The sequence below is a fragment of the Anomaloglossus baeobatrachus genome, chromosome 2, assembly GCF_048569485.1.
Source record: "Anomaloglossus baeobatrachus isolate aAnoBae1 chromosome 2, aAnoBae1.hap1, whole genome shotgun sequence".
In the NCBI taxonomy this organism is placed as follows: domain Eukaryota; kingdom Metazoa; phylum Chordata; class Amphibia; order Anura; family Aromobatidae; genus Anomaloglossus; species Anomaloglossus baeobatrachus.
The window spans coordinates 84,531,920-84,556,924 of record NC_134354.1 but is presented as its reverse complement, the minus strand read 5'-3'; the positions used below and the strand labels follow the sequence as shown (position 1 = coordinate 84,556,924).

Sequence of the window (25,005 nt, the reverse complement as noted above, 5' to 3'; positions counted from 1 at the left end):
ATGTCTGGCTTCTTCAGGGGGCTGAGGTTATAGTCTCAGACTCCTGATGAAGCCAGACATGGGGAAACATGTTGGGGAGACTATTAGCTTTTTATAGGCAGAGTAGGGCAACAACAATCTGTTGACATTGTAGGACAGCAGTCCACTAGCTTGTGTTGTCTGTTCCGCGGCCAGACACATGATTGATTATATGTATTAGACTGCTCTACTCGCCGTTACCTTTTAAATTGATCTGTTATGAGTACATAGGAATAAAAGTTAAGTTTTAGCAATCTTTAGTTAGGGTACCTCTAGTTGCCCTTAGGCCAAATTGTGTCAATTATTATTATAGCTCAGCATTGACACCACCATCAATCCTGGTCAAGTATCCAACGCCTTTGGCTGTGAAACAACCCCATATCATCAGGCTTTGAATCATTAGCTTCTTTTTCCCTTGTTTCTTCCAGACCCATTTGCACCCATCAGAGCCTAGTCTATTGACTTTCGTCTCATCGCTCCAAATCACCCATTTCCAATCTTTTACTGTCCATTTTTCGTTCTTTTTTGCAAATTTGAATGGATGCCTATTATGATATTGAAGTTGAGGCATCTTCACCTTTTTTGGGCCACCATTCCAGATGTTTAACGTGCATCGTACGGTGCTTGCATGGACGTCTGTGATCTCATTATTATGAAACATACAGTTAGGTCCAGAAATATTTGGACAGTGACACAATTTTCGCGAGTTGGCCTCTGCATGCCACCACATTGGATTTGAAATGAAACCTCTACAACAGAATTCAAGTGCAGATTGTAACGTTTAATTTGAAGGTTTGAACAAAAATATCTGATAGAAATTGTAGGAATTGTACACATTTCTTTACAAACACTCCACATTTTAGGAGGTCAAAAGTAATTGGACAAATAAACCAAACCCAAACAAAATATTTTTATTTTCAATATTTTGTTGCGAATCCTTTGGAGGCAATCACTGCCTTAAGTCTGGAACCCATGGACATCACCAAACGCTGGGTTTCCTCCTTCTTAATGCTTTGCCAGGCCTTTACAGCCGCAGCCTTCAGGTCTTGCTTGTTTGTGGGTCTTTCCGTCTTAAGTCTGGATTTGAGCAAGTGAAATGCATGCTCAATTGGGTCTGGTGATTGACTTGGCCATTGCAGAATGTTCCACTTTTTTGCACTCATGAACTCCTGGGTAGCTTTGGCTGTATGCTTGGGGTCATTGTCCATCTGTACTATGAAGCGCCGTCCGATCAACTTTGCGGCATTTGGCTGAATCTGGGCTGAAAGTATATCCCGGTACACTTCAGAATTCACCCGGCTACTCTTGTCTGCTGTTATGTCATCAATAAACACAAGTGACCCAGTGCCATTGAAAGCTATGCATGCCCATGCCATCACGTTGCCTCCACCATGTTTTACAGAGGATGTGGTGTGCCTTGGATCATGTGCCGTTCCCTTTCTTCTCCAAACTTTTTTCTTCCCATCATTCTGGTACAGGTTGATCTTTGTCTCATCTGTCCATAGAATACTTTTCCAGAACTGAGCTGGCTTCATGAGGTGTTTTTCAGCAAATTTAACTCTGGCCTGTCTATTTTTGGAATTGATGAATGGTTTGCATCTAGATGTGAACCCTTTGTATTTACTTTCATGGAGTCTTCTCTTTACTGTTGACTTAGAGACAGATACACCTACTTCACTGAGAGTGTTCTGGACTTCAGTTGATGTTGTGAACGGGTTCTTCTTCACCAAAGAAAGTATGCGGCGATCATCCACCACTGTTGTCATCCGTGGACGCCCAGGCCTTTTTGAGTTCCCAAGCTCACCAGTCAATTCCTTTTTTCTCAGAATGTACCCGACTGTTGATGTTGCTACTCCAAGCATGTCTGCTATCTCTCTGATGGATTTTTTCTTTTTTTTCAGCCTCAGGATGTTCTGCTTCACCTCAATTGAGAGTTCCTTAGACCGCATGTTGTCTGGTCACAGCAACAGCTTCCAAATACAAAACCACAAACCTGTAATCAACCCCAGACCTTTTAAGTACTTCATTGATTACAGGTTAACGAGGGAGATGCCTTCAGAGTTAATTTCAGCCCTTAGAGTCCCTTGTCCAATTACTTTTGGTCCCTTGAAAAAGAGGAGGCTATGCATTACAGAGCTATGATTCCTAAACCCTTTCTCCGATTTGGATGTGAAAACTCTCATATTGCAGCTGGGAGTGTGCACTTTCAGCCCATATTATATATATAATTGTATTTCTGAACATGTTTTTGTAAACAGCTAAAATAACAAAATTTGTGTCACTGTCCAAATATTTCTGGCCCTGACTGTACGAGCCACCTCCACTGCCATATTTGTACACCAGAACTGATGGACTTTGTAATTAACCGGATTTGTGAACGCCGATATTTTATCTGGACGTCCTCTTCTTGGCTTTTGAATGGCTGGACTTAATTTCTTATTTTTCCAACTGGCATAGCACCCACATGATGCAGTTTGGCAATTTTCTTGGCCGAGAGACTGCTATTGATAAGCTAGACAATGCTGGGTTTTTTTTTGGGAAATCTTCTATGTGGCTACTTCTCGATTCGAACTAATGACTTTCGCTTGCGAATATAAACACTGCACTATTAGGGAATGTGAAAACAGGTTGTAATTTATAATAATATAAATACCCAAGGTCCTGCAATGCCCTGCACATGAGGTAAGTAACAAAGTGAATCAGAAGAACTATACTACATTTTTAATTGGAGGTATTTGCTAATATTATTATTACACCTACTACATATTGGGATAGAATCTTGCAGATGGGAATACTTCTTTAAGGTCTTTAAAAAAAAAAAAGACAAGTCAGAACCCACTATGTGCCAATTACTCATACACCATACCAGTGACTTTGGCAGATGAGAAAACTGACGTTATGATGCAGTGCTGCAGGCCGTGCCAATGTTGTCCACAAATGGAAAATAAGCTCATTAATTCACAGTAATGCCTTGGTGTGGGATACATCCGTTTAATCACATCACATAGCGAAACAATAACTCTGACCTGAGTTAACACTGATTTGGAGCCACTCCAAGAAAAGGATGCACTTGACCTTGAGAAAATGAGATGGTCTTAATTGCAACTTGCCCAGAAATGTGTCATCATTGGACCCAAAGCTAAATCTTCACCTTCTTCAAAGAATCTATAAAGTACTTAAAATCCATAAACAAGATAATACAACTAAACATCTCAGCAGCCAAGCTAATAAACCTGATGCCACAGAGATTTGTGTTTCTTCTATTAATTTGTATCATTGTGTACTAAGCCCATTATCAATATATACACCTGTTAGTGGGTGTCCGGGATTAAAACAAAGACATGCTTCTTTTCTCCAGGGAAAGCTATTCTCCTTGCAGAGACTAGCACACCATTCCAGCATGCCAGTGGTGAGGAGACTTTAGGCACTGCAGGTTAAAGTCACCTCACCACTGGCATGCTAGAATGGTGTGTTAGTCTCCACAAGGAGAATAGCTTTCCCTTTAGACCCCGTCTTAGCCTTTCATACAGCCAGATCAGATCTCATACTTTGCACTGACGAGAGACAACCATCCCAAAACACCGTGTTTGCAAATTGAGGTTCTAATCTGGCATATACCCTGTCATATGACAAGGTTTGTTAAAGGGTCACTTTTGACACTTGGGATTGCTACCTCCAATAGGTGGCGCTAGAGTTCCTATACTTCCTCACTGAAGTGACAATTTGCTTTTTTTTCCTCCAGAAACACTCTCATTCTTGACCATGGACTGTGGCAGGTGTGACAGTATCCTAAAAAGAAAAGAGGTTACATTGCGATGCCAGATAAAGCCAATGGGCATAATTTCTGAAAGATAGGAGGCCCCTTATTCTAATCTCTGAAAGACTCAAATAAAGTGAGGTCTTATTGTACAGACGTCAATCTTGCCATTCTATTACTTCCAATAAAATATGTACTATATGCAATAGCTTTATATGTTTATGTAGTTTCCTAAAGTTCTTGATGTAAAAGCTTGTCACAGTTGAGTTTTTAGTTATACACACAGAATCTTACAGTTCAGAACAGCTCCAGAAAGAAAAGTTAACTTTGCATCTGATATTCAAAATATATATCCTTGAATGAAAGTCATCTGAACCTACCGATATCAGTGAGATCTGCTGACAAACTGATGTGCATAGGATCCCAGATCCCCGCCAGGAAAGTAGGATCAGGAATTTGGAATTTCAATGACCAATTGTCTTGTTTTCATGAAACACAGCTAGAGTTCTGCTCTCTACCCGACTAAAACACATGAGCACCTAATCCAGCAGAGCATGACCTAGTTGGGAGAGATATTTGCCTACCAATCGAATCCCCAAGACATATGAATGCTCAACTGAAAATTCAAAAATTCTCTTTGGGAAAAAACAAAGTAAGCTGCTGCCAGAAACATCTGACAGAGGCCTGTTTACATAAAACATTGTTCTTATCATTTATGACAACTTCCGTTGGAGAAGAGCCAGCAGGCCCCCATACACATTAGATAGCCATCTGATTCTACAGAAATTCACAGTTTTGTTAGACTTTCATCTAATCTGTTTGTCCACTGTAACGTTAGATTTCAAAAAAGTTTCAAGGCTAGGAATTGCGTTATGCTTAAGAACAGAACTGGTTCTTGCGTGGTTACCCGATATTTACCTTGGTTACTAGCGTCCGCCGCTCTCAGGCTGCCAGTGCTCCCTGCACACGTAGCCGGAGTACACATCGGGTAAATAAGCAAAGCGGTTTGCTTATTAACCCGATGTGTACTCTGGCTACGAGTGCAGGGAGCCAGCGCTAAGCAATGTGCGCTGGTAACCAAGGTAAATATCGGGTAACCAAGCGCTTGGTTACCAGATATTTACCTTAGTTACCAAGCGCAGCATCGCTTCCACGCGTCGCTGGGGGCTGGGGGCTGGTTACTAGTCACTGGTGAGATCTGTCTGATTGACAGCTCACCAGCGACCATGTAGCGACGCACCAGTGTTCCTGACCAGGTCAGATCGGTGGAGCGTCGCTAAAGTGTGACGGTACCCTAAGCTCTGTGATATCTGAACGGCTGCGCCATATTGCTGTATAGACTATTCTTGTTTTCTTTGTGCTTTATGCTGGAAGGCTGTACATTTGTTTATGGTGAAGACTTATGAACTTAAATAAATCTACCGCATTGGAAGAAGATACCTTGAGCTTGCATAAACACTACCATATAACAAGAGGAATGCGATCAAACGTCCATATAAATATAATTTTTATTATATTTGGTGCCAATTGGCATATATGCAATATCTTATTGTTATTATACACCTATGTCCTTAGCAGTCATGCAGTCATATATATTCCTATAAATTTCTACTATTAGTCCCCTGTTGCGAGCAGGAGTTATTTTCTTTCCCCCTTTATGTATAATGCACTGGGTAATTTCTTTATATGCATTTGTTATATGCATTACATCCTTTTGATATATCATATTGTTGATATCTACATTTTGTACTCTTTGTCACCTGCTTCTGTATGTATGCTTATTGGTGGTATATCCACATCTTGCAGGCTAACAGCCCCCTTTTTTCCACTGCTGATTTTATTTCTTATCACCATTTTTCCTTTTTCTACTAATAAAAATTCTATTTATATGGACGTTTGATCGCATTCCTCCTTTTTGAGTCTTCTTGTTGTTAGGCGATTTGTCCATCTAATTTTATGTCCATAGGTTTATTGCATGAATATCATAATTTTGAATTATAATGTATTTTTTATATTTGTGATCATGCATTTTCACTACATTCATTCGTATGTCAAGAGGTGCGAATCCTCACAATGGTCTAAGTGTATTTAAAACCTGGAAATCTCCTTTAAGCTCTGGTTTGGAGCTACTGCATTGCTTTATTTTGGAACTACATAACTAGACATTTTTTGAGATATTGCACTGATGATAATGACAATTTAATAAGAATTGAATTGTAAAGCGTTGCGGAATATGTTAGCACTATAGAAACAAAGATTATTATTAAAAGGAACCTGTCCAGTGCAATATGCACCCAGAACCACGAGCAGTTCCCTCGATCCCTGCATCTAGTAGCATAGATAAAGAGATCTTTAGAAAAAGTATTTCTAAAGATCCTTTATGATATGCTAATGAGGAAAACGACTAGTCGTAAGGGCGTTAGTTCCTACGCTCATTCTGCCTTCTTAGTATGGTAGCACACCCACAGGAGCGTACTACATGCTATTCAATGCAGTGTCATCAGCGGTGACGCACGTACCTGTGACCACTGTCACCGCTGATCCGAAGTCGGAGCACTTCCGGTCATGCGCACTCGACCCCTCTGAAGCCGGGACACATACACCCGGCTTCATACTCCTCATGAACAGATGTGCCCGGTATCCAGATCAGCGGTCACAGAGAATACAGGTTACACGTGTAATCGCTGGTGATGCTGCAGTGAATAGTATGTTAGCATGCCCCTGTGGGTGTAGTAACATGCTGTGCGGGAACTAACGCCTTGCGACTAGTCGATGGCCTCATTAGCATATCATAAAGGATCTTTAGAAATACTTTCTGTAAAGATCTCTTTATCTATGCTGCTAGATACAGGGACTGTTAGGCAGGGATTAGCAATATGCACCCGGAACTGCTCGTGGTTCTGGGTGTATATTACACCTGATAGGAAAGAAAACAGACTTCTGCTAATAACATTACAATAGGGAATTTCTTTACACAATTAATAAGGCTCCAGAGGTAGAGAATCACTTTTTGAAGCTGATATGATTCATGCAGCTATTATACACCCACAGAAATTCACAAACATGTGTCAAAGGCAGGAACACATTCCCTCTGTCCAAGCATCTGCCAACATGTCCTGCTCTCGGGGATATGAGAACAGATTTCCAGGAACTGAGCGAGCAACAAGAGAGGACTGCAGAGAATAGATCACCAAGCAGACAGCGTCTATAATGCACTTACTGATTCACCACGTGTAATGTGACCCCATCTTTACTACTGCGTATACTATTACCGGGGAGACCTAAGTACACAGATAATATGCTGCACACAAGCTAATATCTGCGGAGATATTGTAATCAATTAACATGTGGAGCCCCTGGGATACAATCCATAAGTTTTCCTGCAAGGCAAGCCATCCAGTCTAATAGGTGTAATAGGTGTATAGGAAAAAAAGATGAAGCAGTAATCATAGAAAACTGGCGGGGAAAAAAAAGAGCAGGAGAACAAAAGTCCTTCTAGATCCTTCATTAGAATGATCTAACCAGACCCGTCCTAGGTTCCTAAAATAAGATTTAGGCCATTTTCATAGAATTCTATGGTGATCATAGCATCGTATAGTGAGATCATAAAGGACAAGGCACCGGGGCTGCAGTATTTATATTAAATGCAACCAAACTGAAGCTTTCTGTACTGTATGTAGCCCTTAAAGGGAACCTGTCACCAGATTTGGCGACTATAAGCTGCGGCCACTACCAGTAAGCTCTTATATATAGCATGCTAGAATACTGTATATAAGAGCCCAGGCCGCTGTGTGGAATGTAAAAATCACTTTATAATACTCACCTGAGGGGCGGTGCAGACTGGTCGGATGGTTGTCTCCAGATCCGGTGCCTCCTCTTTCCGCCATCTTTGTCCTCCTTCTTCTGAGGCCTGGGTGCATGACGTGTCCTAGCCGGCATTTAAGTCCTGCGCAGGCGCACTTTGATCTGTCCTGAGCAGGGCAGATTAAACTATTGTAGTACGCATGTGCGGGACCTCAATGCCGGCGAGTATGGATGACATAGCATACGGCATGCACCCAGACGTCAGAAGAAGGAGGACAAAGATGGCCGAAAGAGGAGGCGCTGAACCCGGAGAATGGAGACACTCATCCGACCAGTCTGCACCGCACCGCCCCTTAGGTGAGTATTATAAAGTGATTTCTACATTCTACACAGCGGCCTGGTCTCTTATATACAATATTCTGGAATGCTGTATATAAGAGCCCAGTGGTAGTGGCTGCAGCATATAGGCTTATAGTCGCCAAATCTGGTGACAGGTTCCCTTTAATTACTGACATGGGTGAGGTAATAAAAGACAAGTTCCCACACATACCTTTCTGGCCACAATTGGATATTTCATCATTTAGAAAATCTGAATCTTTATGTAAATCAAAGCATAAATGACGGGTGGTATAGTCATGTAATATTGTGAAGGATCCATGCAATAACCGGGAAGAAGACCACCACTTGCAGTCTCTTTTATATATAAATTGATCTTCTCAGCGATGGAATATCCTTCTGGATAGTACGGTACGTGTGAACTTGTGTTTTACCACCCTACCTAGCAATGTCCATAATGTGGCAACCCTAAAGCTAGTAACAGGACTGGCCGACCATCCAATGTATTCTTGAGAGAAACAAGAAAGAATGGTATTGATGTGTTATTTTTTGAGGGGTGGTGGACTCAGAGCTTATGCAGCTTGGGAACTGTGAAATGCTAGCTAGTGGCCAGACAGCCTGGGATTTATTATGTTGTACTGTCAGATTGTGTATTTGCTTTTATGTCAAAGCTGTTTGAGGTCAGTTTTAAACATTTTCTGCTGTGCTGAAGTTAAAGGGCTGTTCACAAAATATTACGCTATTCTCCTATCCATAGCATTGGAGATAAGTTAAAGGGAATCTGTCATCAGGTTTTTGCTCCCCCATCTGAGAGCAGCATAATGTAGGGGCAGAGACCCTGATTCCAGCGGTGTGTCACTTACTGAGCTGTCATTTTGATAAAATCAATGTTTTCTGTTCTGCAAATCCAGCAGTTATACAGAGCTCATGAATATGCTGGACTACCTGCAGCACACCAAGTAGTCCTGTAATGATAATCTGCTGCTGATTAAACAGTAATTTTATCAAAATTAAACTAAGCAGCCCAGTAAGTGATACATTGCTGGAAATTAATACTGCTCTCAGATTAGGTAACAAAACCCTGGTGACATATTTCCTTTAATAGAGTTTAATAAACATATTTTCGCTGTCCTGATCCGGTGCCCAGTCAAGTCCAGAGCAGTTTTTACTTCTGCAGCCAGCATCCTTGGCCTTTCATCTTCAGTGTCTCTGGTGTTTACTATGCCTCGTAATGCCATGGCAAACACTGTGCCTTGTATAGCGATCACTGCACCTAGTATGGTGATCACTGTACCTAGTATGGCGATCACTGCACCTAGTATAGCGATCACTGCGCCTAGTATAGCGAGCACTGCGCCTAGTATGGGGAGCACTGTGCCTAGTATGACAAGCACTGTGCCTGGTATGGCGAGCACTGCACCTGGTATAGCGAGCACTGTGCCTAGTATCGGGAGCACTGCGCCTAGTATGGTGAGCACTGCACCTAGTATGGCGAGCACTGCACCTAGTATGGTGATCACTGCACCTAGTATGGGGAGCACTGCACCTAGTATGGCGAGCACTGCACCTAGTATGGGGAGCACTGCACCTAGTATGGCGAGCACTGCACCTAGTATGGCGAGCACTGCACCTAGTATGGGGAGCACTGCACCTAGTATGGGGAGCACTGCACCTAGTATGGGGAGCACTGCACCTAGTATGGCGAGCACTGCACCTAGTATGGGGAGCAATGCACCTGGTATGGCGAGCACTACACCTAGTATGGCGAGCACTGCACCTAGTATGGGGAGCACTGCACCTAGTATGGCGAGCACTGCACCTAGTATGGGGAGCACTGCACCTGGTATGGCGAGCACTGCACCTGGTATGGCGAGCACTGCACCTAGTATGGCGAGCACTGCACCTAGTATGGCGAGCACTGCACCTAGTATGGCGAGCACTGCACCTAGTATGGTTATCACTGCACCTGGTATGGCGAGCACTGCACCTAGTATGGCGAGCACTGCACCTAGTATGGGGAGCACTGCACCTAGTATGGCGAGCACTGCACCTAGTATGGTGATCACTGCACCTAATATGGCGAGCACTGCGCCTAGTATGGTGATCACTGCACCTAATATGGCGAGCACTGTGCCTAGTATGGCGAGCACTGCCACTGGTATAGCGAGCACTGTGCCTAGTATGGTGGTCACTGCGCCTAATGAATGCCTGAGGTGCTAAGGATGCCAGGCCAAGAACAAGAGCAACAGAAAGGAAGACTGCTCTCTGCCAGACAACTGTCCATGGTATTGTACAAGGGCAACAAGAATCTTTATGTTCAATTCTATAAACTTTCTTATTTCTGGGTGTTTGCCTACCAGGACCACTCTGATCTGGAGAGCAAAGTCTGGGACCAGGGGACAAGGCACTTTAGAGCTCTGTCATGAATGGATCCAGATCTTGGGTGCCCAAGAATTTGGACCCCGGCGATCACATTTTCTGCTCTATCCAAAGGATAACCTAGAATAACTTAGTATTTTGAGAATAACCAATAAATTGGAATCTTTCACCAGGTTTTTGTTCCCCCATCTGAGAGCAGCATAATGTAGGGCCAGAGACCCTGATTCAGCGATGTGTCTGTTACTGAGGTGTTTGCTGTCATTTTGATAAAATGAATATTTTCTCTGCTGCAGATCTAGCAGTTAGGGTACGCTCACACGAGCGTATAACTCGCATGAGTATTGGACCGCATCACCCGGCGCGGCTAGTTTCTCTGCTGACAGGAGCGGCTCAGCTACATGTATTTCTATGCGGCTGACATGCTCCTGTCCGGAGAGTGTGCGGCCGCACCGAGTGATGCGGTCCGATACTCATGCGAGTTATACGCTCGTGTGAGCGTACCCTTATACAGAGCTCATGAATATGCTGGTGTGGCGCCCTGGAAAAGCCAGGGGCCACAGGTAATTACACAACCACACCCTACACCCCGGTTAGGCACATCTAAGCCAGACACAAAACCCTTGTTGCCTTCCTTCAGGGGCTGATGTCCACACCAGGGGGTGGAGCCAGGCGGTTGGTCTCCACCCACCGAGGAGTTCACAGTCCTGGAGGAAGGAACGACAGTCAGATTAGTTGTGGAGGAGCAAGTGTGAGGAGCAAAGTGGTAGTTGAGTGATCTGAAGTTAGTCCGGGTGTGTGGCCCGGACGGAGCAGCAAGGTTGGCAGACGGTGGTGACCGTCTGCAGCAGTGGCCTATCGGAGTTTACCGTAAGGACCGTGGACGGGCGGTGGCCCGGCGGTACCAGACCGGTACACAAGGAGAAGCCAGCACCATTGGCAGGGGCTTTTCGGACCCCGGCAAGGATAGGAGTCGCCGTGAATTTGCCGAATCCGTTAGTGAAGGGGACCTCCTGGGTTTCCAAACAGTCAAGTCCCGACAGAAGGCAACAGTCCAACCCAGTGGGAGAGACACCGCCACCGCCAAGGCAACCGTTTCTCAGGGCCAGCGCCTGCGGGCAAAAGGGGCTCCTCCGGCCCATATCCAAGCCGGGGAGCGGGTTACCGGTGGGAACCCATTGGAACCGTTTACCGTACTTAGGTGCAGGGAAAGGCAGTCACCGTCAACCTGCCGGGGAAAAGCAACAGCAGCCGTCCGTGGGACCCGTCTTTCCAGCCGTGTGTTTTACCGAGAACTGTGTCATCGTCTCAGGCTGAGTGAGTACCACCGTGCCGTGCGGCACAGCGCTGCCCCTGCGACCCTGCACTTCACCAGGCCCCGCAACCCGCCTGCCATCAACCATTCCTACCCCATCACCGGGCCCTGGGACAACACATCCCCCTACCCACGGAGGGGAGAACTAACAACTCAGCTGTTCCCTGTCACCGCTCCCGGGATCCCCGTCCAGAGCAGCGGTGGTGTCACCTAAATCACCACAACCGTGGGTGGCGTCACGGACAATAAATCCCCACAAATTCACCCCCCTTTTCACTCACGGGCGAGGAGCGCCGCTCGAGTCCCCGGGATCCGGCCCACCGCTCGAGCCACCACCGAGCAGCAGTAGCCGTGCCGGACCCGAGCAGTGGGAGAGCGCAGCGCCCCCTCCTCCGCCCGCGACAACTTGGCGTCACGAACAGGATCCTACCGCTCTGCCGTTGGGTAGAGGTGCGCCTTGTTATTGCCGGAGGTGTCCGGCTGAAAATTTGCAGAAGCCGCCATCTTTAGCGCGAAAGTTCCCGCTCGAGCGTCTCCTTGAGTAGTGGAGGCGCGAAGGCCAAAATCCCGCCCCGATAGAGGAGGAGCCGGAAAGAGGCTAAGGGGGACGAAATGGCGGCGGGTCGCATGTGAGCGCGGCTATAAAAGTAGGGACGCCAGGACCCTGCGTCCATCTTGTTCCTGGGAGAGGCCGCCAGCAAGATGTTCATGCCGTCCCGAAGCACCGTAGCCCCCGCGCCTGGAACAGTGGCGTGGGTGGAGATCCGGACCGCGCAGCTCTATCAGAGGCTGCAGGTCAAGATGCAGCTCCTCTTGGAGGAGTGGGAGACCGACATGACGGAGGTCATAGCGACCGTGCGGAGACGCGAGGAGGAAGTTGCGGAAGGGAGGGTGAGTGACCCACGCCCCGATACCCCTAGTGGGTCGGTCATCGTGGCTGCGGGACCCGGTCTAAACCCCCTCGCCCTGCTGCATCCCTCGCCACCCGTTCCGGCTGCCGTGACCCCGTCACTAGGCCCGCTACCACCACAACCGGTAGCGATACCCAGCATGTCCGCCCAGGCGGACCGACCTGTAGCCGGAGCCCGTAGCCGACCGGAGGTGCTACCTTGGAAAGCCCCGAAGCCCGAACCGGAGGCATCCCCCGAGAGATGCCCCGAGCTGGAGCCGACAGCCCGCTCCCTGCCGAAGGCCCAGCGGAAGAAAGCCCCTGTGCCCATCCCCCACACCTCGGCTGAGGTTGCGCCGGGTTGCCGCTGCAAGGCGGCGCCCAAAGCCAAGTCATCGCGGGACCTTCCGCCCAGATCACCAGCAGTGGGCAGTGTTCAACAGGTCTCGCGGGGCCCGACCCGTGCGCTGGAGCTCGCAGCAGCACCATATTGGGACAGGGAGCCTACACCGTTGGGCTCGGAGATCGCGGAGAGGGAGAAGAAGAAGGCAGAGCTGGTGGCCCGTACAATCAGGGAGAAGGAGAACCTGAGGCAGGCGACCTTCCGACTCCGGGGCCCCCTGTATGAAGGGCAGGTGAGGCGATTTGATGTCCGCCGGGGCTTTGATTTCATATACGAGCTGGGCCTGGAGGCCGAAGTGTTCATAGCCCGACGGGATGTGAATGCCCACCTCCCAGAGGAGCACCCAGGCCGCAACCTGATGCCAGGGGACCTGGTGCAATACACCCGGCACTGTGGGGAGAGGGGGTGGTTTGCGCTGGATGCGAAGCTGAGGGGCAGCCAGGAGGCCCGTGTGAGCACCGCACCCCCTCCCTCAGGTGATGCCGAGGACTCCGAGTGATGGCAACGGAGCACCGTTGCCCCCGTCCCCGTTGGGACTACAACATTGAGTGTTAAAAATGAAGTTTTAAAGTTTGAAAGTTTTTGCAAAAATGATAAATGAATGATAAGTAAATGAAACCGAAGAAAGTTACCCGATTGTCCATTCCTAATTGAGACCGGTCGTTGCCGGGACCGTTGTCCCCGTGGGGACCGTCTACAGTTTTACATAGAAACTACTATGAACATGCCTGAGAACTTGCAAGGCAACCACAAACTTGTGGCCTGTAAATAAAAATGTTTGTTACAGCTCCCACCGTTGCCGCCTCCGGAGAGGCAGATTGGAGGAAGGGCCCGCAGTGGAGTAGGCTGAGGCCCAGCCACCACCGGAACCGGTGGCAATCCTCTGGGGGTTTCAGGGGCTCCCCATGGACGTGGGTCCCCTGGAAAGGACAGAACCCGGTCGGGCAATTTGTGCAGGACTGGGGTCAAGGGGTGCTGCCCATTTGCTTAGGGGCAGCATCAGGGCCAGGTTGCTTGGGTGGGAGAGAGCGGAAGCTGTAACCGTTGCAACGTTTAAGTAAGAGTACCTCCCGATGTGGGAAGATGTTATTTTAATTCTATGTGTGTTACCGTTTTTCATATTTTTCAGTTGGTGAAAATAAAACCGGTGATGGACGGGCAGCCCGCGGACGGTCTGCATTTTGCTAAGGGGGAATGTGGCGCCCTGGACAAGCCAGGAGCCACAGGTAATTACACCACCACACCCTACACCCCGGTTAGGCACATCTAAGCCAGACACAAAACCCTTGTTGCCTTCCTTCAGGGGCTGATGTTTACAACAGGGGGTGGAGCCAGGCGGTTGGTCTCCACCCACCGAGGAGTTCACAGTCCTGGAGGAGGGAACGACAGTCAGATTAGTTGTGGAGGAGCAAGTGTCGCGGGCGGGGAGGAGGGTGTCAGCACACCGCGCTCACCCCTTCTGCTCGGGTCCGTCTGCTTAGTGGTGGCTCGAGCCGTGGGCCGGATCCCGGGGGTTACTCGAGCGGCGCTCCTCGCCCGTGAGTGAAAGGGGGGTTGGGGTGTTGGGATAATGTCCGTGACGCCACCCACGGTTGTGGTGATGGGTAGCACCACCGCTGCTCAATGCGGGGATCCCGGGGATGGTGAAGGGGAGCAGCTAGGTGTTGTGTTGCCCCTCCGTGGGTAGGGGTTGGTGATCCCGGGGCCCGGTGATGGCTTGTGAGGTGCAGGGCCTGGTGGGCGCAGGGACGCGGGGGCAGCGCTGTGCCTTGCGGCACTGTGGTACTCACTCAGCCTGAGACGTGGACACAGTTTTTACGGTAAACCAGACGGCTGGTAGAACGGTCCCACGGACGGCTGCACCTGCCTTCCCGGTAGGTGATGGTAATGTCCCTCTTCCTTGCACCTGTGTGTACGGTTGGTTGCGATGGGTCCCCACCGGTAACCCGCTCCCCGGCTTCAAGCTGGGCCGGAGGAGCACTTCTCTTTGCCCGCAGGCGCTGGCCCTCAGAGACTGGTGCCCTGGCGGTGGCGGTGTCTCTGTTGTACAGGTTGAGCTTTTGCCTTCAATCGGGACTTGGTTGTTAGGAGATCTACGTCCCCTTCACTGACGGATTCGGCAAATTTGGCGACTCCTAGCCTTGCTGGGGTCCGAGAGGCCCCTGCCCTGGTGCTGACTGTCCTTCGGAACACTGCTCCAGACCACCGGGCACCCAGCCTACAGGGTCCTTCCAGGAACTTCCGAACTGTCCCCCTCCAGACAGTCACCGCCGTTGCTGACCTTGCTGGCTTGCCCTGCACAAAGCTGGACCTTCAGGCTTCTCTCTCACTGTCACCACTCTTGCTTTCCTCCTTTACCACTTTTCTTTCTTTACTTTCACTTAGCTCTTTACTTTAGCCACACTCGGCTACTCCTCCACTCCTTCCACTTCCTCCTCCCTGACTCTCTCTCCTCCTAACTGCTGTTTACTCCTTCATGTCCCTCACTGGACTCTCTCTGCCTCTAACTGCCTGGTACTTCCTGCCTCCAGAGCTGTGATCTCCTCGGTGGGCGGAGCCAACCGCCTGGCCCACCCCCTGGTGTGAATCATCAGCGTCTGGAGGAAGGCAACAAGGATTTCTGGTTCAGCTTAGGTGTGCCTACCTGGGATGTGGGGTGTGGTGGTGTCTGACCTGTGTCCCCTGGCTTGCCCAGGGCGACACACAAGTGTGAGGAGCAAAGTGGTAGTTGAGTGATCTGAAGTTAGTCCGGGTGTGTGGCCCGGACGGAGCAGCAAGGTTGGCAGACGGTGGTGACCGTCTGCAGGAGTGGCCTATCGGAGTTTACCGTAAGGACCGTGGACGGGCGGTGGCCCGGCGGTACCGGATCGGTACACAAGGAGAAGCCAGCACCATTGGCAGGGGCTTTTCGGACCCTTGCAAGGATAGGAGTCGCCGTGAATTTGCCGAATCCGTTAGTGAAGGGGACCTCCTGGGTTTCCAAACAGTCAAGTCCCGACAGAAGGCAACAGTCCAACCCAGTGGGAGAGACACCGCCACCGCCAAGGCAACCGTTTCTCAGGGCCAGCGCCTGCGGGCAAAAGGGGCTCCTCCGGCCCATATCCAAGCCGGGGAGCGGGTTACCGGTGGGAACCCATTGGAACCGTTTACCGTACTTAGGTGCAGGGAAAGGCAGTCACTGTCAACCTGCCGGGAAAAAGCAACAGCAGCCGTCCGTGGGACCCGTCTTTCCAGCCGTGTGTTTTACCGAGAACTGTGTCATCGTCTCAGGCTAAGTGAGTACCACCGTGCCGTGCGGCACAGCGCTGCCCCTACGACCCTGCACCTCACCAGGCCCCGCAACCCGCCTGCCATTAACCATTCCTACCCCATCACCGGGCCCCGGGACAACACAACCCCCTACCCACGGAGGGGAGAACTAACAACTCAGCTGCTCCCTGTCACCGCTCCCGGGATCCCCGTCCAGAGCAGCGGTGGTGTCACCTAAATCACCACAACCGTGGGTGGCGTCACGGACAATAAATCCCCACAAATTCACCCCCCTTTTCACTCACGGGCGAGGAGCGCCGCTCGAGTCCCCGGGATCCGGCCCACCGCTCGAGCCACCACCGAGCAGCAGTAGCCGTGCCGGACCCGAGCAGTGGGAGAGCGCAGCGTCCCCTCCTCCGCCCGCGACACTGGACTACCTGCAGCACGCCAAGTAGTCCTGTAATGATAATCTTCTGTTGATTAAACAGTGATTTTATCCAAACTACACTAAGCAGCCCAGTAAGTGACACATCACTGGAATCAGGGTATCTGTCTCTACGTTATGCTGCTCTCAGATTAGTTGGCAAAATCCTGGTGACAGATTCATTTTATAGTGATCTTTTGCCCATCATCTATGACATCATTAACCCCCCCAAGTGGCCACAGTACATATAGTTGCGTTGGTCATTAATGACCCGCAGCAATTCCATGGCAATGCAGTGGGATATACCAGCAACGCTGAGAATATTTGACCTTTTCCTATGAAATGGTTAACCACTCATTCATTTAATCCCTGTTGGGCTGACAGAAATGTAAAGCTGCCAAAACAATCCTAAGTATCTGGCATTAAAATAGAAAAACAAAGCAATAGCCGTGCACCATTGACCATGTGTAATGTCTGCGCCTCGCTGTGCGGTGTGTGTACTCTGTGGGAACTGGCATCAGCTGACTGTAAGGCCGTGTGGATGAATGTGCCATGTTTTCCACTTCACAGAGCAATATCCCAGGAAGGTTTTCCCTCAGACCATGAAATATTGCTGGAAATTCTTACACTGGATATTACACTACTGCACGACAGCAAAACATTTACAGGGCCGCACGTCTCTAAATCACAGACGCTAATGTGATGTCATTTAATGGGACAGGGATTTACACTTTATATATTTAGGCTGACTTAATCAAGGATCAACTGGTACAATAGGCCTCAATTATTACAACCCTAAGATAAAACTTGGCTTTGTTGCTCGCAGCAACCAATCAAAGCACAGCTTTCATTTTTAAAGAGAGCTGTATAAAATGACAGCTGAGCCCTGATTGGTTCCTAGGGGCAACATGGCCGGTTTGTTTTGTAGGCTGTTTTGAACAATGAGGTCCAACTTGTGTTTGACAGGCAGTCCTTGCCCCAGGCATATCACAGTACCAGTTTAGCATGGAGAGTTCCTTTTATTAAAGAACACACCTAATACAATAAAACTATAGACTGAACATGTTATATGTCAAGTTGCTAAAGGGCTTGTACAAAACACTCCATACTATAAAATGCTAGCACTATCATTCAATGTTAAACCTCACCCAGCAAACAATTGTTTTGCTAGAAATAACTGATTTTTATAATTTTCATCTGTGTATAGGCTCTTTATCATAATTACTGATTTAGAAAATCTGCTGCATTTAAGACCTTATGCGCACGGTGCAGTTTTTGATGCATTTTTTGGTGCAGTTTGTGACCCAAATCTGCATGACTATCCTTATGCCAGCAAAGTCAATGCGAATCCTGACTTGCTGTGCACACATTGCTTATTTTTTCCTTGCCCTTGCAGTTTGGGGTGCAGAAAAAAATCTTCAGCATGTCAATTCTTGGTGTGTTTTTTTCCTGTTTTTTTTTTAGCCCTTCCAGCCATTGATTTCACACAAAAAACGCATGACACAAAAACGCACCAAAAAACACTTCTTTTTTGGTGCGTTTTTCGGGGGAAAACAATTTCTACAATAAAACTCGAAGCGCACACAAACTTACCTAACCTAACTGTCCAAGCAACGTGGATGTGACTTTCTGAATACTCATGCCCAATGTGAGTCTACGGGTACGCTCACACGAGCGTATAAATCGCATTGCACTTGGCCCCATGTTAGACAATGCTGTAGCTCAGATCAGCCATTTTTTTTCTCAGCCCTAAACGGACTGAGGAAAAAATTGCAGCATGTTGCATTTTCTGCGAGACCTGTATCACTCGCACTCATTCAAGTGAATGGGTGCGAGAGAAACATCGGACTGCACTCGGATGTTATCATAGCGCAGTGCGATGTACGCACAGGCTGACAATGGAGGAGATGGGGAGATTAACCCCTCCCTCTCCTCCGCAGCACCCGCCCTCAACTTTGCAGCTGTGACCCGATCGCAAGATCCGGTGACATCGGCTCACGCTCACAGCACAGCCTGAGCTGAGGGTCATTAGCATATCATATCCGTTGCTCTTGCATCGGATGCCATACACTAATTTGTCTGCAGCCTAACTGTACGGTTTCACTTGCGCATAGCGATATGCTAATGACCCTCTGCTGCAAGTGTGAGCCGAGGGTCATGTGACTGTGATCCAATTTTGCGATTGTATCACAGCCTCGGAGAAGAGGGGGCTAGCACTTTCTCCATCTCCTCCGCTGTCTGTCTCTGTGTACATCGCACTGCGGTCGGATGACGTGCGAGTGTAGTGCGATGTTTCACTTGCACCCATAGACTTGTATGGGTGTTTGTGAGCAGAGACTCACTGCTAAACGCAGCATGCTGTGAGTCATTGCTCAAGCCAATATGGCATGAGAAATCAATCGCAGATGGACACTGCCCCATAGGTTTGCACTAGAGTGAGTGCAATCCGATGTTTTATTGGATTGCACTCGTCCGTGCAAAACGCAAGCGGAACCGAGCCTTAAAAAGTGTTTTTTTTCCTTATGGGCTTCTAAAGGGAGCCTAAAAAATGCATGTATAGAAAACAGTTACATTATTAATTGCAGAATCAAAGCTTTCCTGTTTAGAAAAAAAACTGCACAAAAAAAATACATCAAATAAGGGGAAAAGTGCATAAAAAAGCATAAAAAATACAATAATCAGAGATTATAACTGCTTAATTGTTGTGGGCACCTGCAGAAAGCAGCAGAAAAAAATGCAGCATTTACACATGTGAACACGGCACTTGACGCATCTATAAGGGATAAGCAGGTTACCATGCAAAACACCCCCGTACCATATCTACCTAAATAAAGACGAGAACCACGACTTTATTGCAGGAATGGCCACAGTTTTATTTACCGTATATATGTATACCAAAAACTCGTGGCCCAACATGCCACTCAATTGTTAAACTTAACCTTATACATATATACCCGTATAACCAGAAACACCGATAGATCCGTCCGAGAGGCCAACCATCATTCCTAACCCCCCGGCCGTAACCTCCAAACCGGCCCAGAGGACCACCTCGGCCGTGACCACCCAGCCCAAGGTGAGGGGTAACAACGTTCCATCGTTAATTACCCCTACCCAGAACCTGCGGGACCTCCGCCCACAAGTTCCCATCCACTCTGAAGCCACTCCCCCTGAGCGACTTCGTACCAAAAACCGACTGTCGGTACTCCCAACCTCTCAGACGGACCTATCACCCCGCCACAGACCGGCCAAGTGACACCCTTACTTGGCCCGGGCTCCCCACACCCCTAGTGCTTGCTCCAGGCCATCCCTCAAACCCAACATCCATAAATCCAGACCCACATCGGTCAGATGAACCCCATCTCTCCTTAGGTACTGCTCCGTGGACTCCTCCAATTCTCTATGCCGCACCACCAACCCACCATTTCTCGCCACAAACCTGCCAATAGCCCGGTTCAGCTTGCTCCGAGCCCTATTAATACGGTCCACCGACCTACCAAAACGCCACTGCGTCCGAGCTATGATGTCCGACCAAACAATAACTATGCCCGGGAACGCCCTCCACAAATGTAACAGGTCCAGCTTTATGTCCCTTTTCAATTCCCTCGCCGACCTTACTCCCAAATCGTTCCCACCCACGTGCAAAATTAACACATCAGGGTCACGATCCATACGGCTATAATAAGCCACCTCTGGGCGCACTCTACCCCAGGTCATGCCCCGAATTCCGAGCCACTTTACTCGAGCTTCCGACAGCGACACTCCAAGCTGCCGACCGTCACGACGCACATCCGCTCGCAACGCTCCCCAATACACATAGGAGTGCCTGAGGATCCACACAAGGCATGGACCTACAAAATACAAAGACCACGAATAAAACAGCAACAGAACAAGAAAATTACCACAAACCAGCATCAAACACAAACCCAGAATCCCCCACCCCTGACCATCACCTGACCAAATGAGGCCTAATGTACAAGCGAAACCTGGAAGACTCCCACCTCCCAATCCGCTGGATACAATCCTCACTCAAACCCCACCTGGCGGCTTCCGTTGCCGCCCCAATGCGGAAGGAGTGAGACCCGTACTCACGTGGCTCCTCCCCCACCCTTGCTAAAGCCATCTTCAGCACCGCATTGAATTGGTACCGCGACAAAGCCAATCCGTCCGCATGTCTAAGAAAAACGCCAGGGTAACCGCCGCGCACCTTTAAAAACTCTGACACTTGTACCAATGGGCACAACTGGTGCCCCGGTAAAGCGAACAACACTACTAAGCGCCCCCGGCCCCTCTGATCCGTCTTCGAAAAGCGAAGCCGACATTCCACTCTATCCTCCCCCAGCATTACATCCTCCAACAGCAAACCACCCATCGCTTGCTTAGTCGGGCTGACCAATTCACCAATGCGAAAGGCCCCAAAAAACGCCAATACAAAAGCTACCGAAAACAAAACCCGCTCATAAGGAGACGAACACAACTCCCCCAAAATCCCCACTAAACGCACCAACAATGGCAATGACACCGGCCGCCTACTGTCACGCGACTGAGCCCCTTTCCGAAAACCCTTCATCGCCTGCCGCACCAGAAAATCCTTAGTCGCGTCTCGAACCCCCTGCATCTGGAACAAAAAGGCCAACGCCGCCAACTTGCAACCAATCACCGAAATGGACCGACCTTCCGAAAAATCCCCACTAATTAACATCAGTACCCCCAACACTCGACCCTTGTAACCCGACTCCATGAACTCCCTACTTTCCAACTCTGCCCATTCCTTCCACACCGCCTGATATCGGCACCAAGTAGCCTCAGACACCGATCTCCGAATTCCCTCAAACGCTATACCGATGCCAGGTCCCACAGCCAGTTCGGGCAAGGTTCTCCCTCCGCGTCTGCTTCCGGCACCAGCTTCCTGAACCTGCAAAACTGAAACCGTGATAGTGCATCAGCCACCTCGTTTCGAATCCCAGGCACATGCCGAGCCACCACGCAAATGTTTAACTCCAAGCAACGCAACACCAGATGCCTTAAATACCCCACAACCCGCGGGGATTTTGCCGACAGTGCGTTGATGGAATGCACCACCGCCATGTTGTCACAATGCATGCAAACCCTTCGTCCAGCAAAAACAGGGCCCCACAACTCCACCGCTACAATAATGGGAAACAATTCCAGCAGCGCCAAATTCCTTACCAAACCTGCTTCCACCCAAAGCCGTGGCCACTTTCCCACACACCAGCGCGTCTGAAAAATTGCTCCAAAACCTGTCGCCCCAGCCGCATCAGTGTACAATTCCAGTTGGCTATTGGACAATGCCTGGCTCCTCCAAAGGGTCCGACCGTTGTACCGGTCCAAGAACTCCTCCCAAACCAACAAATCCCCTTTCATCATTTTTGTCACTCTGACAAAATGATTTGGAGCTTTTACCCCCGCGGTTGCGCCCGCCAGTCTCCTATTAAATATCCGCCCCATCGGCATAATGCGACAAGCGAAATTCAATTTCCCGAGCACTGACTGAAAATCCCGCAACCGCACCTTCTTGGCCTGCGACAAAAAACGCACCGACGCCTTCAAATCCAACAGCTTCCCCTCCGGCAACCGGCATTCCATTGCCAGTGTATCAATTTCGATACCTAAGAAACATAACGCCGTCACCGGCCCTTCTGTTTTTTCTTTTGCCAACAGAATACCCAGGCTCCGAGCGATCCGCTCTAACGTAAACAACAACAAGGAGCAAACCGAAGAGCCCGCCGGACCCACGCAAAAGAAGTCATCCAAATAGTGAATCACTGAATGGACTCCTGCCACCTCCTTGACTACCCATTCCACAAAAGTACTGAATGCCTCAAAATAAGCACACGAAATGGAACAGCCCATCGGCAGGCAGCGATCCACATAGTAATCACCATCCCACATGCACCCTAGGAGATGAAGGCTCTCTGGATGCACCGAGAGTAAACGAAAAGCTGCTTCTACATCCGCCTTTGCCATCAGGGCCCCCCGCCCTGCAACCCTTACCAGCTCCAAGGCCCTATCGAACGATACATAACATACCGCCGACAACTCTCGTGATATCCCATCATTCACCGACAATCCTGCCGGATAAGATAAATGATGAATGAGCCGAAATTTGTTCGGCTCCTTCTTAGGTACCACCCCAAGGGGGGAAATCCGTAAATTGGAGAATGGCGAGTCCTGGAATGGGCCCGCCATCCTCCCCAACTCCACCTCCTTCTGCAGCTTTTCCTTCACCACCGCCGGATGTTCTTTTGCGGACCTCAAGTTTCCCGGGCGAAACACCGGCGCCTCAGATTCAAACGGAATCCGAAAGCCCTCCGTAAAACCACGTGCCAACAACTCCGCCGCCCGAACATCCGGGTATCTATTTAAATAGGGAAGCATCGCCTCTACCCTCACTGGCGTCCTCCCTTTTTCCAGACCCCTCCCCCGCCTTTCCTTTCCCTTTCTTGAAGCACCTGGCCAGAGGGTGGGACCCTCCACATCCGGAACACTCATGTTTGAACCAACAAGAGGCCCCGAACTTACACTGTCCCTCGTTATATTGCCAACAAGCCCCTTTTTTCTGTCCAGCCGCGGACCCGACACTCGCACCCGGGCTCCCGGCACCCCCTCGAAAGGGCTGAGCCGGAGCCGTCATTAACCGCATCCACAAAGAAATATCCTTGTGGCCCCACTGGACACCCGGCCGCAGAGCCTTCCGCTGCCGGAACTGCTCATCATATCTTAGCCACCCTAAACCGCCATATACTCTATACGCTTCCCCTATCGCGTCCATATATCCAAATAGGGCGGAACAATGTTCCGGCTCCTTTTCCCCGATCACGCTGGCTAAGATCGCAAAGGCCTGTAGCCAGTTAGTAAACGTCCTCGGGATCAACCTATACCTCCGTTTTTCCTCATCCTCTTTCTCCTTTTTTGTATCACTGGGTTTCACCTTATCCAAATTAAACTTCTCCAAGGGAAGCAGGGAAAAAATTTCCACGTACTCCGCTTTCCAAATCTTTTCCCTCACCTCCTTCTTCAAATGAACCCCTAACTGACCTTCAAAACACACATAAATTTCACTCCGTGCCCTATCATCCAAACGCACAACCTCATCCTCCTTCTCTTTTTCCTTTTCCGCCTCCTTACTCGCACCCACGTCAGCCGCCCCACCAGCCGCCTGTCCCGTACCTACCGCCGAGGTAGGGTCCTGCGCCGCAACCTCGCGCACCGGCGCCTCTGTCTGCACCACCTCCGTGGGGCCCACCCACGCCCCCACCGGGGCCCCAGGCCCAATCCGACTAACCCGTTCCGCAGACAACCCCTGCAACACCCCCAAAAGCTGCCCCCAAAACTCCGGGCCCGGTAAACCAGACTGTCCGACCGCACTCGCCCCCTGTGCAACGCTTCCCGCGACGGAACCCCCGCCCGTGCTACCCACAGCATGAAACATTTCTGTCGTCCGCTCACCAGGCTGCCGTTGAACCGACGCCGGAACAGCCGTGCCACGATCTTCCTGCTGCCGCTCTGTCCGACCTGCCGCTGCCGTTGCTCCTTCTTCCTCGCCGGAGTCTGACGAGCTGCCGAAATCGTCAGGGGGGACCAGCGAGGGGACAGCACGCACCTGGCGGCCGTCAACCTACACGGTCACCGCACCCTGCTCGTCCGGGCGACTCCTGCTAGACCTCTTCCTTTTTGCCCGCCGTGGCGCCCTGCCGCCGTCCTTCCTCGCTGTAATCATGACAGACTGCTGCGCCGCCACTTCTCCTGTCGCTCTCAGTGGGCTCCCTCCCTGCCGACTGCGGGAAGGCCGTGCAGAACTTGACCCTCGCTGGGAACACCCCCCAGCCCGATCCTCGATGGGGGGGACCGTGATTACAGATCTCATCCGTGCCTGCGGGCCACCGTACCCCTCCTCCGATCTCCCCACATCGCCGCTCCCATCCGCTCCCGCCCTCCGTCCTGTATCTCTCCCCTGCGGCCTGCAGGGAGTCTCCTCCGTCAGTCCATAACGCCGAGCGCCACCCCCAGCCGGCACATCACTGGGGGCTGCTGTTATCCCCGCTCCGGTCTGGGGCTGTGCAGGCCGCGGACCGGAAGTGGGCCTCGCCGAGGCTCCGCCCACCCCCGACCCGCGGGATCTCCGACGAGGATTCCTCCCGGTGGCCGGCAGCTCCCCTTGGTGAGTTGAAGGGCTCCGCCGCCCCAGAGGGTCCCCGCAGGGGCTCCTGGATCTCATTCTCCCCCTCCAGCTGGGGGAGTAGCGCTCCGGCGGTCGCGCCCGCCGAGCACGTAGCAACGGCCCGGGCGCAGGAGCAGCAGGCAGCGCCGCTCCAGCCCCACAGACCGCCGCCAGCTGCTGCCGCAGAGCGTCCACCCCTAATACCTCGGAGGCCCCACGCACCATCTCCAGCAGCTCAGCAAGGGCAGCCATGGC

The 25,005-nt window shown here is 50.1% G+C and overlaps 1 protein-coding gene across 4 annotated transcripts in view; it reads right to left on the bottom strand.

Moving 5' to 3' along the window:
- Window positions 1-25,005, bottom strand: part of CRYBG3 (crystallin beta-gamma domain containing 3) — a 246,891-nt gene that overhangs the window by 161,579 nt on the left and 60,307 nt on the right. The window lies entirely within an intron of this gene.